We start from the raw sequence: 26,101 nt of genomic DNA, 5'->3' as shown, positions 1-26,101 counted from the left end.
AATATATCACTGCCTAATCTTGGCTTTCCTGGAACTTGCTTAGATATCTACCTTGATCTCAAAGATCTGCATGACTCTGTCCCGTGAATGGTGGGTTAAAAAGCATGTAACACCATGACATGAACTAAGCTTTTCTGTTTATATTTTAAATTCAGAACCCAGAATCCAAATCTATCTCTTGGCAATTTGACACATTATTGTATCTTCCTGTGTCTACATCAAAACAGTAATCCGGTAATAATAATTCCTAACATGATACAGTTCATTTTCATACAACTGCAAATCCATATGTTTAGCTGAATTCAATCTTGTCCTAATGTAACCATTCCTTTAATTCCATTGAATATCCGTGATCACAAGATTAAACGTCATTCAACTGCATGATGAAGCCTTGTATTTTTAACCGTTCTTTTTTTTTTTTTTTCCTTTCTTAGTTTAGCTTGTTAAAAACTTTCAGGCCAAATTCTATGCAGTGATTTTCATGACTTACCTTGTCAATACATTTAATGTAAACATCTTTACCTTAACTTCAAGGAAACTCTTCAGACAAGGGCAGCAAACTTCTTTGCAAGAGCATAAAAAAAAAAAAAAATTCCCAGAGTAGAAATAATCCCAAGCACCCATGTCTATCATATCCTACCATGATACCCTCCTAACTCCCACTTAATTCATAATATTCATTATGAATCTGTATAGCACACAGAATTTGGAGATTTATCCCTGGTGAAAACACTTTACCACATTGATTACATTAATAAGTTTTCTGTCCGGTGTGTGTTCTTTTATGATACTGGAGATGACTGTGCTGTGCAAAGGCTTTACCACATTGATTACATTCATAAGGTTTCTCTCCAGTATGTGTTTTGTTATGTCTTTGGAGATCACTGTGCCATGCAAAGGCTTTACCACATTGATTACACTCATAAGGTTTCTCTCCAGTATGTGTTCTTTTATGAATTTGGAGATAACTGTGCCGTGCAAAGGCTTTACCACATTGATTGCACTCATAAGGTTTCTCTCCTGTGTGTGTTCTTTTATGTCTTTGGAGATTACTGTTACATGCAAAGGCTTTACCACATTGATTACATTCATAAGGTTCCTCTCCAGTATGTGTTACTTTATGATATTGGAAAGTACTGTGACATGCAAAGGCTTTCCCACATTGATTGCATACATAAGGTTTCTCTCCAGTATGTGTTCTTTTATGATATTGAAAATTACTGCGCTGTGCAAAGGCTTTACCACATTGATCGCATTCATAAGGTTTCTCTCCTGTATGTGTCATTTTATGTCTTTGGAGATGACTGGATCTTGCAAAAGCTTTACCACATTGATTACATTCATAAGGTTTCTTTCCAGTATGCGTACTTTTATGATATTGGAAAGTACTCTGATTTGCAAAAGCTTTACCACATTGATTACATTTATAAGGTTTCTCTCCTGTATGTGATCTTTTATTTCTTTGTAGATAACTGTGAGCTGCACAGGGTTTACCACATTGATTACATTCATAAGACTTCTCTCTAATATGTGTCATTTTATGCCTTTGTAGATAACTGGGTCTTGCAAAGGCTTTACCACATTGATTGCATTCATAAAGTTTCTCTCCAGTATGTGTTGTTTTATGATATTGGAGATTACTGCATCTTGTAAAGGCTTTACCACATATATTGCACTCATAGCGTCTCACTCCAGTATATCTTCTTACATGCCTGCAATGATAATTAGCACATGTGAAAACATTATGACATTCATTACTCTGATCTATCATGTAATCAATATGAATTATGTTTACAATTTGTCTAATGGTAAAAAAAAAAACATCAGATCTTAAGGATTTAGCACTTTATAGGTTCATGGTGTTCTCACTCATTATGTTTTGTTCAAGACACCTGTGATGGATATTACATAGCTCATGTATATAACACCATCTTTTATATGATGTATTTTAGCTATCTGAAAAAAGTTATAAAAACTCTGATCTTTATAACACTGATTGCATTCATATTTTTCCTCTACTGTGAATTATAACACTTTTGACTGGGAACCAGGACACAAAGGAGAATTTCCAAATTCCTAGTGCCCATAAAGATTTTCTACACTTTGAGTTTAGGGATATTCCCTGTAAAACTAAAAAACCAACTAATTGCAAATGTCTTTCATATTCCTAATTACTTTCAATGGCAGAATACTACATATCTTCTTGTTTCAGAACAAACATTTTATGTTTCTCTTTTCAATATCCCTATGCTCACATAATTATTATCCATTATGACACATGATATATCTAATAAAAAGAATGATAAAGGAAAGGTTTATACTTTACATTCCCACTGTTTGAATTTTTATTTCTCATAACATGTGCAATATGGACTAATGTTTCTCCACAACAACATAATTGATTCTCATAAAGTGCCCTCTCACCAAACTTAACCATATTACTACAAGAATAGGAGTATCACCAAATTTTCTGTGGACAATTTTCTTACTAAAATGTTTTGGATATAAATTTATCACTATTCAATGTGCAGTTTCTAAATACTATGAGACGCTACAGATTGGCAGGCCCACAGCATAGCTCTAAAGAAGTTACTTATCAAATGATTACACAAATCAGGTATCGGACCTTGAGGTACATGGTTTTGTAAGAATATTATAATCATAGCGACAGTTAAAGGACTGTTATTTTATACTCTTGCTTTTTGCTGGAGATTCCATAAGATATTAAAATTTCCTCAGAGACAAATTTGTATCAGTTTGCACATGAAAATTACCTTTCATGTCTTCTAATACTTTGAAAATGTTCTTCAAGATGATGGTCTTCCCAATTATAGCCTAAAATACAGTACCAGAAATGAATGATATAGTATTGGAAATTAGGAAATAATCAAGGTACTGTGAATTTTCACTGCACCATGAAAGTTACAGTGAAAATTTAGTGAAACTGATTTATTCAGCTCAATCTTCACTATTCACAATTAAAATGATAGATCATCAATAACCAATAAACATTTGTTTCCTTTAGAAAAAATTACAGTCTTACCTATAGCGTTGAGGTTCAGGTAGGTTTCCAACATCACATCTTTGTAGAGACTCTTCTGGGAAGGATCCAGTAAATTCCATTCTTCCTCAGTGAAGTTCACATGCACATCATCAAAAGTCACTGCACCCTAAATATCCCATACATGTGTACAACAGAAAGCATGATACTAACATCAATGTAAGGAAAACAAAAGTTTCATTGAAAACATATTCATATAATTTTGGCACTTGCTTTACTTATATTCTGACTCAGAATTTTCAATCACTGTGTCATTTTAGATGGAGCTTGAATTATAAAATTCATGTGTTACTTTTGAACAATTTGAATAATATACAGCCTTGCCCAAGAATGCCAATTGAGAGAAATGCACAGGAAACATCCACAATACTGTTGTTCACACATCTGAAAAATTGTATGAACAATTACTAACTACAAGTCTGATGGGCAAACTGGGTATATTTGCTCATGTCCTTTATCATAGAGGTACAGGCAGGTGTATGTCATACAGCTGGATGCCGGCATGGCCTATGTAATGTGTTCTAAGTGAACAAAAGTTTTATTTTAAGACCCACAATTGCTACATAAATCAACCAAGGAAACAAAAAATGATAGAGAACTTACAGTTCTTTACTAAAACTTCCCACAAAGAATTATACATTCACTTCAGGTCCATATTCATCTTGTAGAAACTTCAAGAGCAACAGTTTAAACTTTAACATTAATAAAATTTTACTGAAAGGGAATGCATGCTTACACAGTTACAAATCAAATGATGAAAATATAGTAATATAAATGTTGATCATAAATAAGCAATGTAGGGCAGGAGTGAGAACTCAGCAGTGGAAAGCTCTAGCTGGTCTTGTACATTGTGTTTGTCAATTTTTCACATACACATGGGGACCAACAACTCCTCATTACTTCAAGATCAAGAGTTTTAAGGCCATCTTATGATAACAGTAAAGAAGAGACATGATATTCATATTCATGCACATAGACAAAATACTATTTACTCAAACATTTCAGAACATTCACAAGTGTGAGGAAGTACATCATACACCTGGAATCCAAGGACTCTGAAGTTTCAGGTAGTAATGAACACATATCAACTTGAGAAATAGAATTTAACCTATCTATTTGGACAAATTTAAAAGTGAACCATGAGGATTAAAAGTTGCACAAACGCATATCCCTATTGTACAAAATTGTGTCAGGTGACATATGTGGTTCCTATACCGACTATCAGGACAGGAAGATATTCACAGAGAGATTTTGTCTTAAAAAACAAAAACAAAGCAATACAATTTAATAAATATTAAACCACCGGGCTTGCAAAATAGCTTAGCATTAAATGTAAATGGGGCTAAAGCATCTTATGTGATTTAGGGAGAGAGTCAAAATATTGACTGTATGGGAGCATGAGAAGAAACTTGAAGAATTTAGTTTCAACTACAGCAGAGTAGACACACAGAACAAAATCTGTCCCATCTAAAAGAAAAACAGGGGCACACCTGTAGCACAGATTGAGGGAATGCCCAATGAACACTCGCCCAACCGGAGACCCACCTTATGGGCAATCTCCAATCCTTAACATTATTATGGATACAATGTTATGCTCACAGACAGGAGACTTTCATACGTGATCAATGAGAGGCTTCACCCAGCAGCTGACTGAAATGGATTCAGAGAACCACAGTAAAACAGGGGATGGAGCTTGGAGATGCTTAAGGAAGAGTTGGGGAAATATTCAATGCCCTGAATATGGTAGGAACTCCACAGTTAGTCTAGCAGACTCAACTAACCTATAACCTTGGGGACACTGAGAGACTGAGCCACCAACCAAATAGCAGACACAGGCTGGACTAAGGCCCCTGGCACATAAGTAGCAGAAGTTCAGGTTAATCTTCATGAGGGTCCTCCAACAACTGGAACATGCAGTGTCCCTAAAGCTGGTGCCTATTTTTGATAGCTGTTCTTTTAACTGTACTCCAATGTCTGGCCTCATTGGGAGAAGATGCATTTAACCCAGCAGACAATTGAAGCCCCACATTTTGGGGATACCCAGGGTACCCAATGAACTGCATTCTGACCCTGGATGCTATAGGCTCATGTTTATCCTGTGATGAAAATGCATTCAGTCTACAGTGATCCTAATAGTCAGCAGGAGCTCCTACACGTTTCAAATGTCTAAAGTGTATTCTGACACTCAAGGCAATATCTAGAAAGTCGAATCTTTTAAAATCAGAAAACAAGTCCTATCTTTCCAATATAAAATGGTACAGAATAAACCCTTCCTCTTCCAGTAGACAGGAGTGTACACTCCTTTTTCAACCATATGCCATGCCTGCCAGGAGAAAAGTTAGGCTTTCCATAAGATTCACCACACTATTTATTATCCCACATGCAATTTACACAGCTCTACCTAACACTGTACAAAATCCAGAGACAGCATAACCTCTCTCCTAACTAAATTTCCTGGGGGATTGTTAATATCATAATTTCCTGACTGAGACTTCTACCAGCTTTCAACATGAGCAAGCATTCCCTCTTGAACATACCCAACAAACAGGTCAGTAAAATGGGAAAAACGCAGTCAACATTCTCTGAAAATACAGACAGCAAACAATACCTTGGGAATAAAATTACCACCTAAACAAGACAAACCCAGAGACAAGTATCTAGACATATTATCACCACAAACACAGATACTTAGATATCAGCATAGGAATATAATTCGCATAAGCCAGGAAAATATGTCAACAAGAAATCCAAGGTGTCCTGTCACAGCAGGTCCTCAAAAATTAAACCGTGCAAGAGTTCTGATACAAAATACGTTGTTTTGTGGAAAGGAGAGGAGTGAGAACCTGGGGAAAGGATAGGGGTGCACAAGAGGACCTGTGGACTGGAACACATATAGGGAGCAGAGAGCCTGGGATGAGAGTAGAGAAAGACTATAGCGGGGGCTTGTGTAGAGAACAGAAACAGGGAACAAATATAGAGAGCAGCTGAAGCTAGTGCTCCATGTATATAAAGCACACCTGACAACAGCAGCAGCTGATGGAGGCAGGTAATGACATAAGCAGGTGCCCAGTCCCTGAGAGCAGGCCATTGAAATTGCCTGCACGTTGACAACTACAGAGGCAAGATTCACACACACTGAACAAGAAAGTAAGATAAATAGAATAAATGGACTTATTTGTCAAAAAATAATTTGTGTATAAAATTTTACTGGCACTAAATAACGAGGAACACCGCAATGTATCAAAAGCAAAGACTTCAATTGACTGTAATAAAAAGAATATCAGCTCAAAGGTCAAGAAAATAGTTTTAATGAAATCTTACATGAATAATTTCTAAACTAAAGATAAAGATTCCTATTAAGGTACATGAAGCATCCAAAATACCAAATAGATTGAAACAAAAAAAGTGTGCTTGCCACAAAATATCCAAAACACTATACATGTACAGAAATCGGAAAACTGCAATAAAAAATAAAACAATAACAAATCATAGGTTAAAATAGACCTATTAGATTCATACCTGCCCTCTCAATGTGTAGTGCAAAACACAAAATGTTTTGGACATATCCTTCAGAATCAAGAAAAGCATCCATGATGCTTCTACAAGCAAACCAATGGTACAAATGATGTGTGAAGATCCAGCCTTGATAGTAATGATATTCAGAGGTCACCATCTTATTTAGCAAGTAAGAAGCATCACTAGAAACCGCACAGGTAGTCACATCTAGCTGATGTTTCCCATCCAACCACTGATAGGAGCCTGCACCTCAGCACCCTCTGATCAGCCACCTGTTCCACCCCATTGTGGGACGATATACTGTGCTTACCATGTTCAGATTTCAGGGCTTCCCCGAGGTCAACTCACAGCACAACACACAACAGCAGGGCTCAGATCAGGAAACAGTGAACTATCCTGGTCTGCAAAGCCACAGGGAACTTGAAGAAAGGTACCCGGAAGATCCCGCCTCTTTCTTTGAATGGCAAGTCTGGCTTGAGTTCTAGATTGGCCAGTAAGCCTTACCACTCCTTACAGTTAAATTGTGCGTCTAGTCCAGGGTAAAATTTTTTAGAGATCTTAGGAGTGGATTGCACTCACTTAGCATTTGTGCCCTACCTTGCAAGAGGACTTTCACACCAAGCAGCCCTATAGAAGGACTCCACTATTCCACCTCAGGATATTCAGCTGCCTGCTACTCTCCTTGTTAGCAATGACCCTGTGCTTGACAGGAGCTAAATTCAGACCTTGCTTGAGCTTTCCTCAGAGCACGTGCCTTCCCCTTCATGTAATCAAGGTTAATAAGTTGCATAGCCCATTCCTCACGTGCACTGAAGATATCAATCTGACTCACAAGGGGAAGGGTGCCCAGGCTATTAACTTTAAGTAGTGACTTTAGGAAACAAGAGTTTTCTTTTCTGGCTTCATGCTGGGCTCAGGGAAATTACAGCTCCCTTTCCCTGGAAGATAAGTCCTTGATTTTGAAGTTTCCCTTGGCCTTGGCAGACAGCCATTATTAGAAGAAGAGGACAAATGTCTCTGAGACATTATAATAAATCTTCTTTCTACAAACACAGAAAAATTCACCCTCTCTATGAGATATTTTGATCTAGAGAATCTGTGCTAACACAACTGTGTGTTTTTCCCCACCTTGCCATTGAGTAAGATGCTCTGACTATAAGTAGTGTTCCACACTGTTTGTCATTTGTTTCCTGGTTTTCTCCTGGGTTTTATTCATATGAATAATATAGTAGAAGGGAATTGTATGAAGCCACATAGCAAACACATGTTTCCTAAAATCCCTCTTTAATGTTAAGAGCCTGTGCTCTTAACTGGGTTTCTTCTGATGGGCCAGCTTTATACCTCCAGTGGAGGTCAAGTAACAGGTTATCCCCCTAGATATCAGAAAGAAGAAGGGAAAGTGCTGTGCGGAATTCTCAAGCAAGCTATGTAGTCAGGTCACGATGAGTGCAGGATCACAGCTCACAAAGGGGAAGAGAAAGCAGCTGAACAACCCCTCACAGCCTCAGTTGCAATGGTGTGTCCTCCTCCAGGGCTGGGTGTGAGTGCAGATGGATGACATTCTTGGAGGACAGGCACAAATGCTATGGGAGTGCAAACCTGACCTGTGATATAAGAAAGTTCTGGGCCAGGACTGGAAGCACACTCTAACCTTGAGGAAGGGTTTTGTTAATGTTGATGCATTTTATATCCAATCTGCATCCCATTTTGTGAGGAGAATTGATAGATGTGAAGGATTTAGTACATCTACATGCACTCAATTGTCTTTTTGGAAATGTCATTTTCTAGGAAACAGCATAATCAAAGCATCTGGATCCCATTATATCTTCCAGAATATTTTAGTCAAAAATCCCATTCAGAAGTCCACACCAAGGGCAGAATCTGAGAAAAATTAACGACATGCCTGTGTCAGTAGTTTTAACAATCCCTTCCATACATTCATTATAATAGCAATGTTCACATATCTAGATGTTTATTTTATTCTGTTCTTTTAATTATTTAATCTTTATTATTTAAAATTATGTAGTTATTGCCTTCCTCATTTGCCCCCTGACTCTTCCTCTTCCCATACCTCCTCCCCCATCTCCAAGAGGATATCCACACCTCACAACTCTCAGACCTTCACAATTCCTGGGTCCTACCAATTCTAAGCAGGCCAATGTGTCTTCTCCCATTGAGGTCAAACCAGGCCGTCCTATACCATATATGTGAGGGCCTCATGTCAGCTGGTTTATGCTGCTTGGTTAGTGCCACAGTGTGATCTTGGTTGTCTGGGGTAGTTGAGGTTGTTGGTCTTCCTATGGGTCACCCTATCCGTCAGCCTATTCCAGCTATTCCATAATTCAACCACTGGGTTCCACAGCTTCTACACATTGTTCAATATAATATTTTGTACTTTAGAGCAGAAAAAGAAATTTTCTGCCTCAGACTATGGCCAATATATTGAAGAATAGGTCACAAAACAGGCAGTGCACTGTCATATATGTGCTCCAACTGGAAATATATTGTGTTCTGATTTCATCTATGTAGATTATTTAGTTAATTTGTATGTTTGCTTTGATATGTGGTTTCTATTTGTAGCTATGTCTGTTCTGTTACTCACTTTCTATACAATGTCATAGATACTTCTTTCTTATCAAATTTTCCTGGAAGATAACAGGGGAGAAATATCCACCAAGGCAATACGATGAATAAATTTGTAATAAGGATTTGAGAATTTTATTTCTTTCAGAGTAAACAAAACAAGGGAATGGGTGAAGATTTTATGAAGAATGCACAGAAGATTGGCAGATATGATATTTCTAGTTATCAGTAGAGGTGCCAGTGAGAATGATTTCAAAACTAGATACATGCACTGTAATCCAATAATTGATAGATATATGTCAACATTTGACAGAATTCCTGAATTATTTATTCAAAAATATGATTTCTCCCTGACCTTTTGGATAGAATTTATGTCTGGTCTTATTAAAATGATGTAGATCTTGGGCACAAAGATGCATCCAAGCATCCCTGCACTGGATGCCAAGATGGAGAAGATCTCCACAGCAACCATGACCTTGCCCTTGGTGCTATGGTAGACAGGGAGGAAGGTGACCCAGACACTTCTGAACACCAGCATGCTGAAGGTCAAGTAGTTGGCTTCATTGAATGTGTCAGGCAGATTCCTTGCAAAGAAAGCAACAGTGAAGCTTCCAAGGGCCAGGCAGGCCAAGTATCCCAGGACACAGTAGAATGCATAGCTGAGCCCTTGTTGCACACAATGATGATGTGGCCATGCTCAGAATGTTCAGCAATATCAACAAAGGGAGGGAGAAACTGCTAGTCATGTTGCACACAGAATACATTGGAATCTGGAACTTATGGGAATAACGTAGTTGGGTGTCCCAGATACTAGGAAGTTTCTCATATTTCTTCCTGGGTCTGTGACTTTGAAAGCGAGAACCACAGTGATTGTTTTGGCCAGAATTGTGGAAACAGCCACAGTGAATACAATTCCAAATGTGATTTGCTGCAAGATACAGTTCGCTCTGTTTCGATGGCCAGTGAAGAAAAAGGAGCACAGAAAAGAGAACATAAGTGACACAAGTAATAGGTAGCTGAGGATTCTGTTATTGGCCTTCACAATAGGAGTGTCATGGTGCTTCACAAAGACACAGAGTACCACAGCTGTGAATGCAGAGAAACAGAAGGCTATTAAGGCAAGAGCCATACCAAAGTGGTCTTCATAGCTTGGAAACATCACATCTTTGTGAATGCATTTGTTGTGTTCTGTGTTGGCATACTGGTATTTTGTCCTACCACAATGTCCCACTGTCCCATCACAATGCCCCACTGTCCCATCACAATGCCCCACTGTCCCATCACAATGCCCCACTGTCCCATCAAATGTCCCACTCTCTGATCATAGTGCCCCACTGTCCCATCACAATTCGCCACTGTCCCATCACAATGCCCCACTGTTCCATCACAAAGACCCACTGTCCCATAACAGTTCCCCATTGTCCCATCACAATGCCCCATTGTCCCATCACAGTGCCCCATTGATCCATCACAGTGACCCACTGTCCCATCACAATGCCCCATTAGTGCCCCACTGTCCCATCACAATGCCCCATTGTCCCATCACAATGAAACACTGTCACATCACAATGCTCCACTGTCTCAACACAATGACCCACTGTCCCATCACAATGCCCCATTGTCCCATCACAATGCCCTACTCTTCCATCACAATACCCCACTGACACATCACAGTGCCCCACTGTCCAAAAACATTGCCCCACTGTCTCATCACAATGCTTTCATTAGTCAGGGTTCTTCTGAGTCACAGAACATATGGGTGGTCTCTATATATTTAGGGAGTTTCTCCAGGACTCACTTCTGCAGTCCAACTCCGCAACCATGGTCAGCAGTTGCTCTAGATGCACGTTCAAGGATCTAGCAGTCGCTCAGTCCCATGAGGCAAGCACGCAGAAAAGAGTGTCTGCATCCTTCCAATGTCCTAATGTAGGTCTCCAGGGGAGGGTGTGGCCCAGATTTAAGGCTGTCAGTCTCCAATAGGGGGCGTGGCCCAGATTAAAGTCTGTCAGTCTTCTGCAGGGGACTTGGCCCAGATTTAAGGCTGTCAGTCTCCAGCAGAGGGTGTGGCCCAGATTAAAACCATGTGCTACTGTGGCTTTAATCCCAGATGATCTTGAACTTGGAGATCTCCTTGTCTTAATCTTCTGGAATTCACAGAAACTATGCTTCAAAATCTCCTCGCCAAGATCCAGGTCAGAAACTTCTATCTCTGAGCCTCCAGATTCAGATCACAGGTGAGCTAATTCTGGATTGATTTTGAGATTGTAATTAGGATTCATAACAATCAGAGCAAAAATTGTCTTTTCCATGAAAATATGAAATGTATCACTATATGTCCATGTAGAACTTAGCAGCTATATCCTTCCAATGCAAGGAAGAACTCCAGAGACCAGGCTAGAGATCACTGTCCATGCTCAGGCTTGGAGGTCATTATCTCTCTCCAGAAAACACTCATCTCCTGGATAATAGGAGTTGTGATCTGCATAGAGTGGCTGGGTGTTGTTAGATTTGAGACAGTTAGAAAACACTTGGAGGCAGTGGGGTGTGGTACACTGTGGTTAATTCAGTTATAGAATAGGTTGGAAGTGACTGAGAGACAGATGAGACCTGTTTCGGGAAAAGGAGGATTTGGACATTTGCTGACAAATTTGGACACACAACTGTTGGGGAGTGTCTGGTGAGATGGGTCTCTCACAGCCTGACTGACAGAGCAGGGAATACAGAGAATGCACTCTACCCTTTGTTTTCATCTCTCAGTCACAGTGTCAGATCTGAGTCATCTTGTTTTCCTGATCGCTGTCCACAGCCATCATCTCCAAGCAAGACCGTCCTGAGAAAGTCCCTCCCGTCCTGAATCTCCACATGCTGAAGGTGACCCTGGAACTGCCTTCTAACAAATTCATGTGGCCAAAGCCTAGGAAGAAAGTGGACATCTCAAGTCTTCTGCTGCCAACGTGATGGGCTGGCTCTTCTCTCCATCCTGACCCAGGTCTCCACAGCTAACACATTTGGAAATAAAGCACAGCACTTTCCTATTGTTCTGACACTGACAAATCTCAGTGACTGAGACCTCTGACTTTTGAAATGGAGGTGATCAACATTTGTGTTCCAGGAGAGTCTCACGGGATGGGCGCCTCAGTTTCTGTTCAGTAGAGGGAGAGCATTAACAGGAAGAAAAAGCCTGTTCCCCATGACATAAACAATCCCTTGTCTGAACATTCTAGTGAATCCTGGAGAGCTCTGGGCATCCCCTGTGATGTCACCAGTGATGTTACAACACCCACTGCTCTCAGGGCTTTCAATTAGTCCCTAGAGAGTTCACCCATATTTATGCCTTCAAGATGGAGGAGGAGTGTACTTGAGATTGAGAATGGGGAGCTTAGAGAAATGAGACAGAGGCCAAAGGAAGCTGGCTTTCCATCTCACTGTAAACCAGTGAGGAAGATGTGGTCCTGGGAAAGGCACAGTGAGTCATGAAAAAGTGATGTGAAAATTACTTAAGTAGGCATCTGTGAGCCTGGCTTCCCAGGAGTGGCAATTGTGCCACTGTGAAGTTAATGGACTTTCCTGCCTAGCATAATTCCTGAATGGTGAGGATTCTACTACATTTGTTTGTCCACCCCAAAGACACAAGCTGTTTAGTCCAAAGCTATTACATTGTGAATTTTTATATTTTCCACTTGCTGACCATGTGGGTGTAACCTGGGGTCAAGAGGAGTCCATAAAGTGTCAGGGAGGAAATATTTTCCAATTTATATCAGTTCAACATTTTACCTCCAATTTGCTTTTCAGGTACAGGAGCTATGAGATTATAGTAACCCAGAGTAAAATATTCTTATGAGACCTTACATTCTCAGAAATCCTCTGACAAGCTTAGCCCTGAAAATGATTCCCCTGATCTTACTGAACCAGCAGTTTGGTTGTCAGACTTATCCATAATGCAGCCAAATAACTGTCAGAATCAGAGACTGGATACTTTCTCCAGCTCAAGGTTGTTTTACTCTTTCTTTTGGATGAATTGTTCAGTCCTTTGATGATGGTTTGCCATATGCTACTATTTAATCCAGTTATGATCCTAGAATCCATGACAGGGCATCTGATTATGAAAACTGCATATGGGTGCTTGGGGACTCTGCCATATTTTCTGGTTTCTGTAGCTTCATATTTGGGGGCTCGGAAGCCAAGTTGCACCCTGTGCAGTAACCAACAATCATGGCGTGGCCTTCTTTGAAGTCATTATGTTTTGGGAGGCAGCCAAAATGCCAGTGTGCTTAGATACCCAAATCTCTACAGAATGATGGGAGAGCTGAGATCCACAGAGCAGGCATTTCAAGCCTGTGCCAAAGTCTTTTCTGTCTCACTGGATTCCAGGTGTGCTCTCTTTCTCTTTGGTCCTCAGCCTGGTCTGTGCATTCTCTATGCCTTCCCACTTTGCAAGGTTACTTGTGCTCCTCTAGCTGCAGAGGCTGCAGTATGACACAAATATCCTCCCCCATACAATTGTTATCAAGAAGTAGGAAAATAAATTGGAGATTCTGACCACTCATCTGATATCCAGAGAGAAATGAGCTACACAATTGCCTGGTATTTTATCACTGATAAATGGTCTGATAAATTGGACTACAGCTGTTCATTGTTTCAAATCTCATGGTGCCATTCTTGGGTCTGCAAGGCCCTGCTCATATTATATTTTTCCATGAAAACCTCTCTGTGGTCGCTATTCTATGTTGTAAACTTGATTAAATCTCCAATTAACCAAAAATCCAATACTTGAGGACACACCTTCACAGGATTTTTGTTTAATATGTAGAAAGTAATAAGTGTCTTTGAAGTTGGAAGACTGGACTTTAACGCAGATCTTTTTGAGCTTGAAAGACACAGGCCTTTAATCTTAATATGGAGCAAAAAAAGACACAGAATTTGTGATCGTTGTTGTTATCATGTTACAGAGGGATTCTCTGTAAGACTACTGGCTTTCCTGAAACCCAATTTGTAGACCAGGCTACTCACAGATTTCCACCTGTATGATTCACTCCCACAGTACTTGGATTAAAGGCATATTTCACCACACCCAGAAGAAGATACTCACTAGTGAGCACGAAGGAGGAGAAAAGATGAATGGGTGAAGCAGTGCCTGGGGCCCGGGGCGGAAGGATGTGGGAGGCCACGTGTGATGTGGAAGGGACAGCCATGCTGGCCCAGATGGGGAGGGAGGGGCTGCATGAAGACACGTGTGCAGCCTGGGGGCTGCCTGGCTGTGCAGAGTGACAGGAAGAACAGCTGCAGGGAACCAGAGGAGGAGAGGAGGAAAGGCCACCCCGGACAGTAGCCGTGGCCAGGACCGACACCTTGTTCTGGCTGCATCGCCATTCCAGCCTTTCTGCTGTTTTCCTAAGACCTTGCTTGGATGGACAGCCAGCAGGTCTTTTGTTTTGTGAGGTGTTGCCCTTTTATTTTAATCTGGCATCCATGACTCCTACATAGGTGCTACTTCACCTGGGGGTCACCTAGTCTCAGTCTGGGTTTGTTGGAGAGGGACATGGTCCCTGAGACTTCTTGGTGGCCTTGTTGTGGTGCCTGCTCTTCCACGTGCTGGCCACTAGATGGTAGCAGGGAACCTGTTGGTTCTGCCCAGCAGGCTATTTGATTCCATCTGGCTCTCCTGGCCATGCGCCCCTCTGCCTCGGTCTCAAATCGCAAGCCTCATTGGTTCGTGGATGGTTCGGGGTCAGGCGGAGTGAGTTGAAGGCACAGCGGTCTGCTTTTGGGAAGCGGCTGTCTCGGGGCGCTGTCCCAGACTTGCAGGTGGCCTTTCAGCACCCTACCTGTGGCCAAACACTTTGTAGTGAGTTCCTGCGGTAGAGTGAATTCTAGTGTGCATTCCAGGGCTGTGTGGGAGCTAGAAGCAGAGAACTGGGCTCTGAGGGAGACGAAACTCCCCCTCCTCCCCCCACACCCCCCACCGCAGACCTCATCTTGGCAGCTTGTGTGGACAGTGGATGGTGCTGGTCATGGAGGGAGGTCATGGCTGGGGTGGGGCTAGCCTGGGAACAGCAGCAGTATAAGGTCAAGGACACGATTTCCAGCAACAGGGACACATAGCAATAGCAAACCCCCGGAGCGCTCAGCTAGAGTGCAGAAGTGGGCAGAGTCTTCCAGTTTCATCACCTATCTACTCCCAGCAGCCCCTGGGTGTCGTCCTCCATCCTGTTGCCCCCAGGCAGGTCATGGACACACGTAGCCTTAGATCTCTGCGGGGTAGGCACACAGGGTGCAAAGCCACGCCCCATTTCAGGTTCACCCTAACCCTAACCCTAATCCTAACCCTAACACTAATCCTTACCCTAACCCCTAACCCTAACCCTAACCCTAACCCCTAACCCTAACCCCTTACCCTAACCCTAACCCTAACCCTAATCCTAACCCTAACCCTAACCCTAACCCTAACCCTAACCCTAACCCTAACCCTAACCCTAACCCCTAACCCTAACCCTAACCCTAACCCTAACCCTAACCCCTAACCCTAACCCTAACCCTAATCCTAACCCCCAAACCCTAACCCTAACCCTAACCCTAACCCTAACCCTAAACCCAAGGTCCTTGTGTAGGCACACCTACTTTATCAGAAGTCCTCCGTCTGTAGGAAGGGGTCAGTAAGAAGTTCCCTGTGCAGTTCTACTGAGTGTTGTTTCTGCGGCTGCAGTTTTTTCTGGCGCGGGGCTCATGTGTCTTTCCCACAGGCTTGTGTCAAGGACTGGGTTGTACTCCTGAGACCCGTGGGGGGGCACTGGAGGCTCAGAGACGTCAAGGGCACGGTCAACATTTCCCGGATAAAATGCTGAACCGGCGGCCACTGATCCGAAGGCCGGGACTTTTCTTTATACTTCCTGCAATGATCGGCTCTGCACGTGGCGAGGTTAGTGGGTGAAAGAGAAATTCTCCCCAGGATGCCAGAAATGGGGACACAAACTGTCACTAGCCCCGCCTACTACCTCTAAGTACCCTACTAGTCTGTACCCCAAACTGTCGGCAGGGATGGGACCTTAGTTGCTCTGCGGAGCTACCAGGGGCCTCCCATCTTCCAGGGCTTTCTACTATGATGCTGTGCAGGTATCTGGTGGGGGAAGACAGTGTTGGTGCAGGGCCTTCCGGTTCTAACTGGCCTATTGAGGTAGTGTTGCTGCCCAGGCCTACCCTTGGCAGCTGCTCTCTCCGGGACCCCTTTCTGGGTGGGCTCCCCGTGTTGGGAGCACTGTCGCCGCGGGTGGGGGGGCACGGTGGCATGACTTTGGCTCTTCACGTCAGTGCCCTCTGCATGCTGGGTATTTTTGAGGCTCCAGGCTGGGGTCCTAAGTCCTTGTGTAGGCACACCTACTTCATCAGAAGTCCTCCGTCTGTGGGATGGGGTCAGTAAGAAGTTCCCTGTGCAGTTCTACTCCGCATCACCAGTAGATGCACGCCCCCAGACCCCAAGTCAGGCCCCGACCTCCTGATGGCCTGGGCCACAGCCCCCTCTTTCTGCCTCTTGGCTCTGCCTGCAGCCAGCTTTGTCATACACACCCTCCGCTGCCCTCCGTAGGCTTTGTGTTGGTGTCTGTATCCACCCCAGGGCTACCCGCGAGGGGCTTCGTGGCGCCTGCCCCCCACCATGTGCTCGCTGTTTCAAAGGCTTCTGCTTCCCTCGCAGACCGCCAGCCTGGCTGTGTTAGGCCTCCTTCCAAAGCTCCGACATCCTGCTTGGCTCCTGTCCCCCCACTCCAGCTGCAGCTTCCCTGTTGTGCTTCTGGCAGAAGGCATGCTGGGAGCTGGGGAGGGAATCCTTTCCCTTGGCCTCTCTTCTCCCTATTACATCAGCATACAGCCAAATACCCCTGGGGTCTGGTAAGGGAGGCTTTTTCATTATTTTTTTTCCCAATGGAAATAATTCCACCACTTGTCAGAGGGATTTTTCATTTAGGGGGGCTGACTCCCCCCTTTCTTTCCCAGCCTCTTAGATGCTCTTGAAGTGGGAATCTTTGTGTCCTTAGCTGAGCTGTGCTGGTCTGGGCTGGTGAGGAGGGTAGTTTGGGTTCCTGAGCCCAGCATTAGGTATCTGGGTCCTGACTGTCCTGCCCCCATGCTGTGTGACTTTCAGGATAGCACTGACCCTCTCTGGGCCTCTCGGTCCTTCATTTGTCCTGTGTTGGTGGTGAGGGGCCATGCTTGTTAGTTCTCTGGCCTCTGGCTTTGATAGTGTGATTGTATCAGATTGGCTCTTGTTCCGGGGTGACTCTAGTGCTGCAAGGGGCCCTAGAGGCGTGCACACCTATGACGGATCCCAGACAGTCACCCTCTGTGCTCAGGAGGCAGTGGAGTCTAGGGCCTGGGCAAAAGGGAGCAGGTCTCTGGCTGGTTCCTCCTGGCCATGTCAGGGATCCCTGAGTGGGAAGCAGCCCTTCTACCTCTGTTGCAGTCAGCAAACCTCTTCCTGGCCTCTCCGCCCTGTTCCTTCTCTTTGTCTCCCTTCCCCCTGCGCTGCACCCCATGCCCTGCACTGGCTGATGGCTTTGAGTCCTGGGCACTGCCCTGTCCTACTTTTCTCTACACTCACCAGGCTCTCCGCTCAGAACCAGGCCCGGCGCCCAGAGACCTGAGAAGTGAGCCCCTCTAGGCACTTATGCACAGGGGTTAGCCCACCCCCTCCTGCCCAGGGCCCACATCTGGCCGAAGGCTATGTTTCCCCAGCTATAAATTGCCTCCCACTGGCCCTTGGCATCTTCTCAGGTTTCAGCTGCATGGTCCTTTTTCTTTTTGCGGGGGTGGGGGAGTGTCTAGGGAAGGCAGGCTCAGCTCTGCTGGTCTCTCCCTCTGCAAGTCTGAGGTTAAGGGGAGAAGTCTTTACCCAGGTGTTGGGTGAATTATTATTATTATTTTTTTAATCAGGTAGTCGAGCAGCAACCTGTTTGAGTTAGAGTCCTCCTTCCCAAGTACTTCCCCCAAGAGACCAGCCTTACTGTACAGCGTCTCTCTAGGCCTCAGGAGGGTCTTCTGTTGTCTGCAGCCTGCCTCTGGCTTGTGGTGAGGTGACTTGCAGACGCTGGTGTTTTCCCCACCTCTGTTCCCCACCCCCACGCCTTCTCGTCGTGCCCCTCAATCTAATGTTTAACCACAGGCATCATCTTGACTCCCTGCACCTCCAGGTGGCTTTTCTCACCCTCAAAACAGATGAATCTCTGGCTTCTGCAGGTGACGTGCCACGCCCTGTCTCTGTAGATGGCAGCTAGTTGGCTGGCCAGGCCCTGGCTGCCGACCTGGCCTTGCATGGCTGTGACTCTCCATTCGCCCTTCATGGGGAAAGTCTGATTGTTTGGATCACAGAAAAGTAGACATCTCAGGGCAGCCACCAGCACTGCCTGGGAGTGGAAGTCATCAAGTGGCCATGGCCACGCCCCGGGGTGGGGTGGGGTAGGGGAGCGATGGCTTCGTCAGGTTGGTGTTTTCTGGGGTATCATGTATCAAGGGAACCCCGTGGGGATGCTGTTGAAAACAGAGGCCTTGTCTTATGGAGCAGGATACCGGGCAGTGTGGGTGTTATAACACATCTTTAGCATCACAAGTGGTAAGAAGTGTGTTCGTCCTAGGCTTTGGGGCTGTGGGTCAACCCAGGGGCGGGGACAGCCTGTCCGTTGCCCAGATGGGCTAAGAAAATGCTGCCCCTGGCATCCTAAGTCACAGAAACAATCCCTGAAAGTAGGCAGGGCTTTCTGGGGAGACCGTGCTGGACTTTAGATCTGGTGTAAGAGATTGAGGAGATTGGGGGAGTTACAGAGTAAAGGGCCACAGTCAGTTTTGGACTATTTGCAGATTTTGTGTGTGTGTGTATGTGTCAGAGAGAGAGAGAGAGAGAGAGAGAGAGAGAGAGAGAGACTGGCTTGCAAATGAGAAGGGTATTCTGGACCTTGTGGTGTGAGACCCCATGGAGGTTTGGGGGTGAGGTGCAGGAGGAACAAGAACAAGTCTTTATGACAGGCGGGTGGGTGTGGTTTTGGAGTTTCATGTGTGAGGGTCCCTGGCAAAGGACACTGGAAATGTGGACCAATGTCAATTGAAAGAAGCCTGGGGGGGGGGCAGTATTTGGAAGGCTCAGGAAAGTGGGGTGTGTGGCAAAGGCCTGGCACTGTGAATGCTGACACAGGCCAGGAGGAAGTGACGGGATGCATGCGTGTGGGAGGTCAGTGGAGAGCAAAGGGGACACAGGGACCTGAACCAGAGGCCCAGAGGGCGCCACGGGACTCAGTGGACACTTACCCAGGGTCTTTGGAGTCCTGGGCAGAGGGATGGGCTGAATTTTGTTTTACCCAAAGTGACCCCCATTCGCTAAAAAGTCGCTTCTCAGTGTCTAGACCCCGCTAGCCCTCCAGACTGTGGGTTCCCACAGGGGCGTCTGATTGTGAGCTGGCTCCTCTGAGCACCTCAGTGGCTTTTCCAGCACGGCCGTGGTGGACGCTCTTCTCCCCTCTGTGCTTTCGGGATGCTGTGTGTCTGGGCGCCACTCCGTTCCCCCGGCGCCCTCTTCGAACAGGACCCCTTTGTCTCTGAGGAAGCCAGGCGTGGCCCCCATCCCCCGCGGCCTCGCTTTCTGTTGCTCCTGCTGCCCCAGTGACCCTGCCCCTCATTCCTGTCTGGCCTTTAGGATGGTGGTGCGGCCCCGCCCCTGTGTTTTGATCAGAGGTTGGCCTGCCTGTGGGATTTGGCCTGGTGTCTGAGTGCTTATGCAGCACAGGGCTCGTGGTCTGGATGCATCCTCTGGGTCAGGGCCCTCATCTGTAGCTCCAGCCTGGCTCCACTGTGTCCTTTTGTGGGAACAGTGCCTCACTGGAAGCCACTGCTTTGAATAGGCAGCTGCCTGAGGGTGATACAGGGCTGGTCACCCCGCTCAGAAGGGGACCTGTGACAGCCACTAGTAGAGCTCATGGCTTCCCCCCTGGCCAACTTGGCGAGCAGGTGAATAACAGGGTTTGGTGCTCAAGGCTTTCTTCTAGGGGAGCTCCCAGGATTCCCTCTGACGTACATGGCTTTGAATTAAGGCAATTGCACAGAGGTGCGGCCTGTCCAGTCTCACTTAGCAGAGCCTGAGAGCCATCATCTGCCTGCTGTTGCTGGCTTGGGGCAGCCCTGGCCTCTGGGCATGGGGTAGTCCTTGCTATCGGAGCCCATCTCTGGCTGCAGGGGCCCAGGCCTGGCTGCAGGGGCCCAGCTCTGGCTGCAGGGGCCCAGCTCTGCCTGCAGGGGCCCAGCCCTGGCTGCAGGGGCCCAGCCCTGGCTGCAGGGGCGCAGCCCTGGCTGAAGGGTCTCAGCCTTGGCTGCAGGGGCCCAGCCCTGGCTTCAGGGACCCAGCCCTGGCTGTAGGGTCTCAGCCCTGTGTCCCAGCCCTGGCTGTAGGATCTCAGCCCTGGGGTCCAGCCCTGGCTGTAGGGCCTCAGTCCTGGCTGCAGGGGCCCAGCCCTGGTGTTAGGTGATGTTTCTATTGTTGTGATAAAACACCACAACCATGACAACTCATACACAGTGAAGCATCTGATGGGTATTGCTGTCCATCTTCTGCAGATGGGAATATTCACTTTCTGTCAAAAGATGGTGGGTGTGGTGCCCCATATTCTCGGGCAAATGATTTCTTAGATGGCTGGATCCCCAAGTTCTCTCAGTGACTGTCCTATGTGAAGTTTGTCACCCAGGGGTGCCCTGGATTGTGCTCTGAGAACAAGACGTTGTGAGTGTGTGGTTCTATGCCAGGGCACCCCTTCAGTGACATTTGCATTTGGGCCAGGTGAGGACACAGAGGGCTTCGACTGTGAACGGTGCCTTCTGATGGTCCTCACCCCCTTCCCTCTTCCCCAGACCTTAGCGCTCTGAGGCTGGTCTCCTGCAGCTTGGGTCCTGCCTTGCACAGCTCGAGGGCACCTTGTAGCGCTGCGCCTCACCTCACACATCCACTTCCTTCCTGAGGTTCTCTCTGTGCCCTTTCATGAGCACGGGCAGCCCGGGGCTGCCCGGAGCATCCTGTGCTGTGTGGCGCGTAGTCACTCTGGGCTCAGGGCCTCTGGCCACAATCTCCTCCAGGCTGCGCGTGGCTCCAGGTGCTCCTGTCATGACTACACTAACTCGTCCTTCCACGATGCCACGATTCCATCCAGTGTGGCTCACCTGACAGTTCGCTTACTTGGAAGAAGTGGCCTTTTAATGTCAGCTTGTATTCACTCCTAGATTTGATTGAGCACTTCTGCAGAATAGAGACCATGGTTTACCTCAAAGATGCTCTACTTGGTTGGTATGTGTTGCCTTTATACCAGGAGGGAGGGGGGCGGGGCAGAGGAACACCCACGTCAGCATATCTTGTTGACTTTGGGGTAGAAGATTCAAAGCTATGTAAGGGGAAGGTGAGACCTTTTATTTTGTTTTCTTTTTAAAACTTTTTTATTTTCTATATTCTTTGTTTAAATTACAAATGATTTTCTGATTCCCAGTTCCCCCCTCCCTATAAGTCCCATAAGCCCTCTTCCCTCTGCCCATTCTCTGATCAAACCCCCTCCTACTTCCCTGTCCTGGTAATCCCCTACAATGCTGCATCAAGTCTTTCCAGGACCAGGGACGTCTCCTTCCTTCTTCTTGGGAATCATTTGATATGTGAATTATGTCTTGGGTATTCAGAGCTTCTGAGCTAATATCCACTTATCAGTGACTGCATTCCATGTCTGTTCTTTTGTGAATGTCAGCCCAGGAAGCTGAACTGGCAGCTCAGAAAATGTTATTAGATATAAGAAAGGACATTAAAGTCATTAGTGCCACTTCCTGTGGTGTAACAACACTTCCTTTTATGTTACAGTCACTTCGTATCAAGCCACAGCCACTTCCTGTGACAGTGACATGCACTTCCGGTCATAGCATGGGCACTTTCTCTAAAACTTGAGACAATTCCTGTGATATACACTCACTTTCTGTTAGGGCCAGTCCCTGCCTGTGACATCACAACCAGTTCTGGGTGTGGCATGGACACTTCCTGTTCTTCAAATTGTCACTTCCGGTTCTGATGTGTCCACTTCCTGTGGAACTAAGCTTTTCTGTTTATATTTTAAACTCAGAACCCAGAATCCAAATCTATCTCTTGGCAATTTGACACATAATTGTATCTTCATGTGTCTACATCAAAACAGTATCCAGGTAATAATAATTCCTAACATGATACAGTTCTCTTTCATACAACTGCAACGCCATATGTTTAGCTGAATGTAATCTTGTCCTAATGTAACCATTCCTTTAATGCCATTGAATATCCTTGATCAGACGATTAAACTTCATTCAACTTCCTGATAAAGCCTTGTATTTTGAACCTTTCTTTTTTTTATTTTTCCTTTCTTAGTTTCTATGCTTGTTAAAAACTTTCAGGTCAAATTCTATGCGGTGATTTTTGTGACTTATTTTGTCAATACAATTAATGTAAACATCTTTACCTTAACCTCAAAGAAACTCTTCAGACGAGGGCAGCAAACTTCTTTGCAAAAACATAAAAAAAAAAAAAAAATCTCCAGAGTGAAAATAATCCCAAGCACACATGTCTATCATATTCTACTATGATACCCTCCTAATTCCCACTCAATTCATGATCATATTCATTATGTTTCTCTCCAGCACACAGAATTTGGAGACTTATCCCTAGTGAAAACACTTTACCACATTGATTACATTAGTAAGTTTTCTGTCCACTGTGTGTTCTTTTATGATACTGGAGATAACTGGGTCTTGTAAAGGCTTTACCACATTGATTACATTCATAAGGTTTCTCTCCAGTATGTGTTCTTTTATGATATTGGAGATGACTGGGTCTTGCAAAGGCTTTACCACACTGATTACATTCATAAGGTTTCTCTCCAGTATGTGTTCTTTTATGATATTGGAGAGAACTGTGCTGAGCAAAGGCTTTACCACATTGATTACATTCATAAGGTTTCTCTCCAGTGTGCGTTCTTTTATGACATTGGAGATGACTGTGCTGTGCAAAGGCTTTACCACATTGATGGCACTCATAAGGTTTCTCTCCAGTATGTGTTCTTTTATGTATTTGGAGAGCAATGTGCTGTGCAAAGGCTTTACCACATTGATTACATTCATGAGGTTTCTCTCCAGTATGTGTTCTTTTATGATACTGGAGATCACTGCATCTTGTAAAGGCTTTACCACACTGGTTACACTCGTAGGGTTTCACTCCAGTATATCTTCTTACATGCCTGCAATGATAATTAGCACATGTGAAATCTTTACCACATTCATTACTCTGATCAGTCATGTAATTAATATGAATTATGTTTACAATTTGTCTAATGGTAAAGAAGCAGCAGATCTTAAGGTTTTAGCACTTTATATATTCATGTTGTTCTCCCTCATCATGAGTTGTTCAAGACACCTGTGATGGTTATTACATGGCTCATATACATAGTACCCTCTTTTTATATGATGTATTTTAGCTATCTGAAGAAAGTTAGAAAAACTCTGATCTGTATAACACTGATTGTATTCATATTTTTCCTCTAGTGTGAATTATAACACATGTGACTGGGAACCAGGACATACAGAAGAATTTCCAAATTCCTAATAGCCATAAAGATTTTTTTACACTATGAATTTTGGGATATTCCCTGTAAAGCTAAAATCCCAACTAATTACAAATGTCTTTCATATTCCTAATTTCTTCCAAAGGCAGAATAATACATATCTTCTTGTTTTAGAATAAAAATTTTATGTTTCTTCTTTGCATATCCCTATGCTCACATGATTATTATCCATTGTGACACATGATATACCTAATAAAAAGAATGATAAATGAAAGGTTTACGCATTGCATTCACACTGTTTGAATTTTTGTTTCTCATAACATGTGCAATATGGACTAATGTTTCTTCACAACAATATTCTTGATTCTCGTAAAATATCCTCTCACCAAACTGAACCATATTACTACAAGAATATTAGTATCACCAAATTATCTATGGACTATTTGCTTATTAGAGTGTTTTGGATATAAATTTATCACTATTCAATGTGTAATTTCTAAATACTATGAGACTATACAGATTGGCAGATCCGCAGCACAGTTCTAATGGAGCTACTTATCAAGTGGATACACAAATCACATATCGCATCGTGAGGTCCATGGTTTTTTTAAGAATATTATAATCATATCTACACTTAAATGACTGTTATTTTACACTCTTGATTTTTGTTGGAGATTCCATAAAATATTCAAATTTTCTCAGAGACAAATTTGTATCAGCTAGAACATGAAAATTACCTTTCATGACTTCTATTATTTCGACAATGTTCTTCAAGATGATGCTCTTCCCAATCATAGCCTAAAACACAGTACCAGAAAATGAATGATATAGTATTTGAAAATAGCCAAAATTAAAGGTACTGTGAATTTTAACTGCACCGTGATAGTTACAGTGAAAATTCAGTGAAACTGAATTATTCAGCTTAATTTTTATACAATTAAAATAATAGAAGATCATGAATAACCAAGAAACATTTGTTTCCTTCAGAAAAAAATAGTCTTACCTATAGCTTTGAGGTTCAGGTAGGTTTCTGACATCACATTTTTGTAGAGACTCTTCTGGGAAGGATCCAGCAAATTCCACTCCTCCTCAGTGAATTGCACACGCACATCATCAAAAGTCACTGCATCCTAAATATCAAATACATGTACAACACAAAGCATGATGCTAACATCTCCAGAAAATAAATATATGCTTTCTCAAATATATATTCCCATAATTCTCGTGCTTGCTCTGCTTATATTCTGACTCAGAATTTATAATCACTGTGTCATTTTAGAAGGAGCTTTAATTATAAGATACACCTCTGTCACTTTTGAACACTTTGAATAGGATACAGCCTTGCTAGAGAAATGCCAATTGAGAAGGACATGCAGGGGAAACAGATCCACAGTACTGAGAACACACCTGAAAAATTGTAGGAACATTTACTAACTACAAACATGATTGGCAAGCTGGGTGTATTTGCACATGTTCTTAATCACAGAGGCACAGGCATGTGTATGTCCAACAGCTTGACACTGGCATGGCCTTTGTAATGTGTTCTAGGAGACCAATAGTTATCTTTTAAGACCCTCAATCCCTACAAAAGTCAACCAAGGAAACAAAAATGATAGATAACTCACAGTTCATTACTAAAGTTTCTACAAAGAATTATAAATTCACTGAACATCTGTATTCATCTGGCAGAAATATGAAGTGTAACAGTTTAAACTATAACATTAATAAATCTTTACTAAAAGAGAATATATGCTTAAATTGTTATATGTGGACAGATGAAAATAATATCAATATAAATGTTTATTATTATAAGAAACATACGGCAGGAGAGAGAGCTCAGCAATGGAAAACTCTTGCTAGCCTTCCGCATAATCATGGTCAATTTCTCGCATACACATGGGGACCAACAACTACTCATTACTTCATGATCAGGAGTTCTGAGGCTATCTTCTGACAACAGTAAAGATGAGACACACATGATATTCTTACTCATGCACACAGGCAAAATATTCCTAGTTATACAATCATTTCATAACAAACACAAGACTGAGGCAGAATTTAATATACCTGGCACACAATGACACTAAAACCTCAGATAATATTGATATCATGAACCTATGCTATCCTGAGAAATAGAATATAATCTATATAGTTGTCCAAAATTCAAAACTACAGATGTGGATGTAAAACATGTTTATTTAAAAAATCCAGACAAATGGATACAACTGGATATTATCATCCTGAGTGAGGTATCTGAAACCTAAATAGACATACATGTATGTAATCATTTACAAATGAATAATAACCATAAAGTACAGGATAGCCATACTACATGTCTTGGCCCTGAAGAAGATAA

General features: G+C 43.6%; 1 pseudogene; it reads right to left on the bottom strand.

Moving 5' to 3' along the window:
- Positions 1-751: 751 nt before the first annotated feature.
- LOC127672656 (zinc finger protein 431-like) lies at positions 752-24,782 on the bottom strand (annotated as a pseudogene).
- Positions 24,783-26,101: the final 1,319 nt, after the last annotated feature.

The sequence above is a fragment of the Apodemus sylvaticus genome, chromosome 22, assembly GCF_947179515.1.
Source record: "Apodemus sylvaticus chromosome 22, mApoSyl1.1, whole genome shotgun sequence".
NCBI classification, from domain to species: Eukaryota; Metazoa; Chordata; class Mammalia; order Rodentia; family Muridae; genus Apodemus; species Apodemus sylvaticus.
Note: the sequence above shows the minus strand (reverse complement) of the source record. Positions and strands in the feature narration are given on the sequence as shown.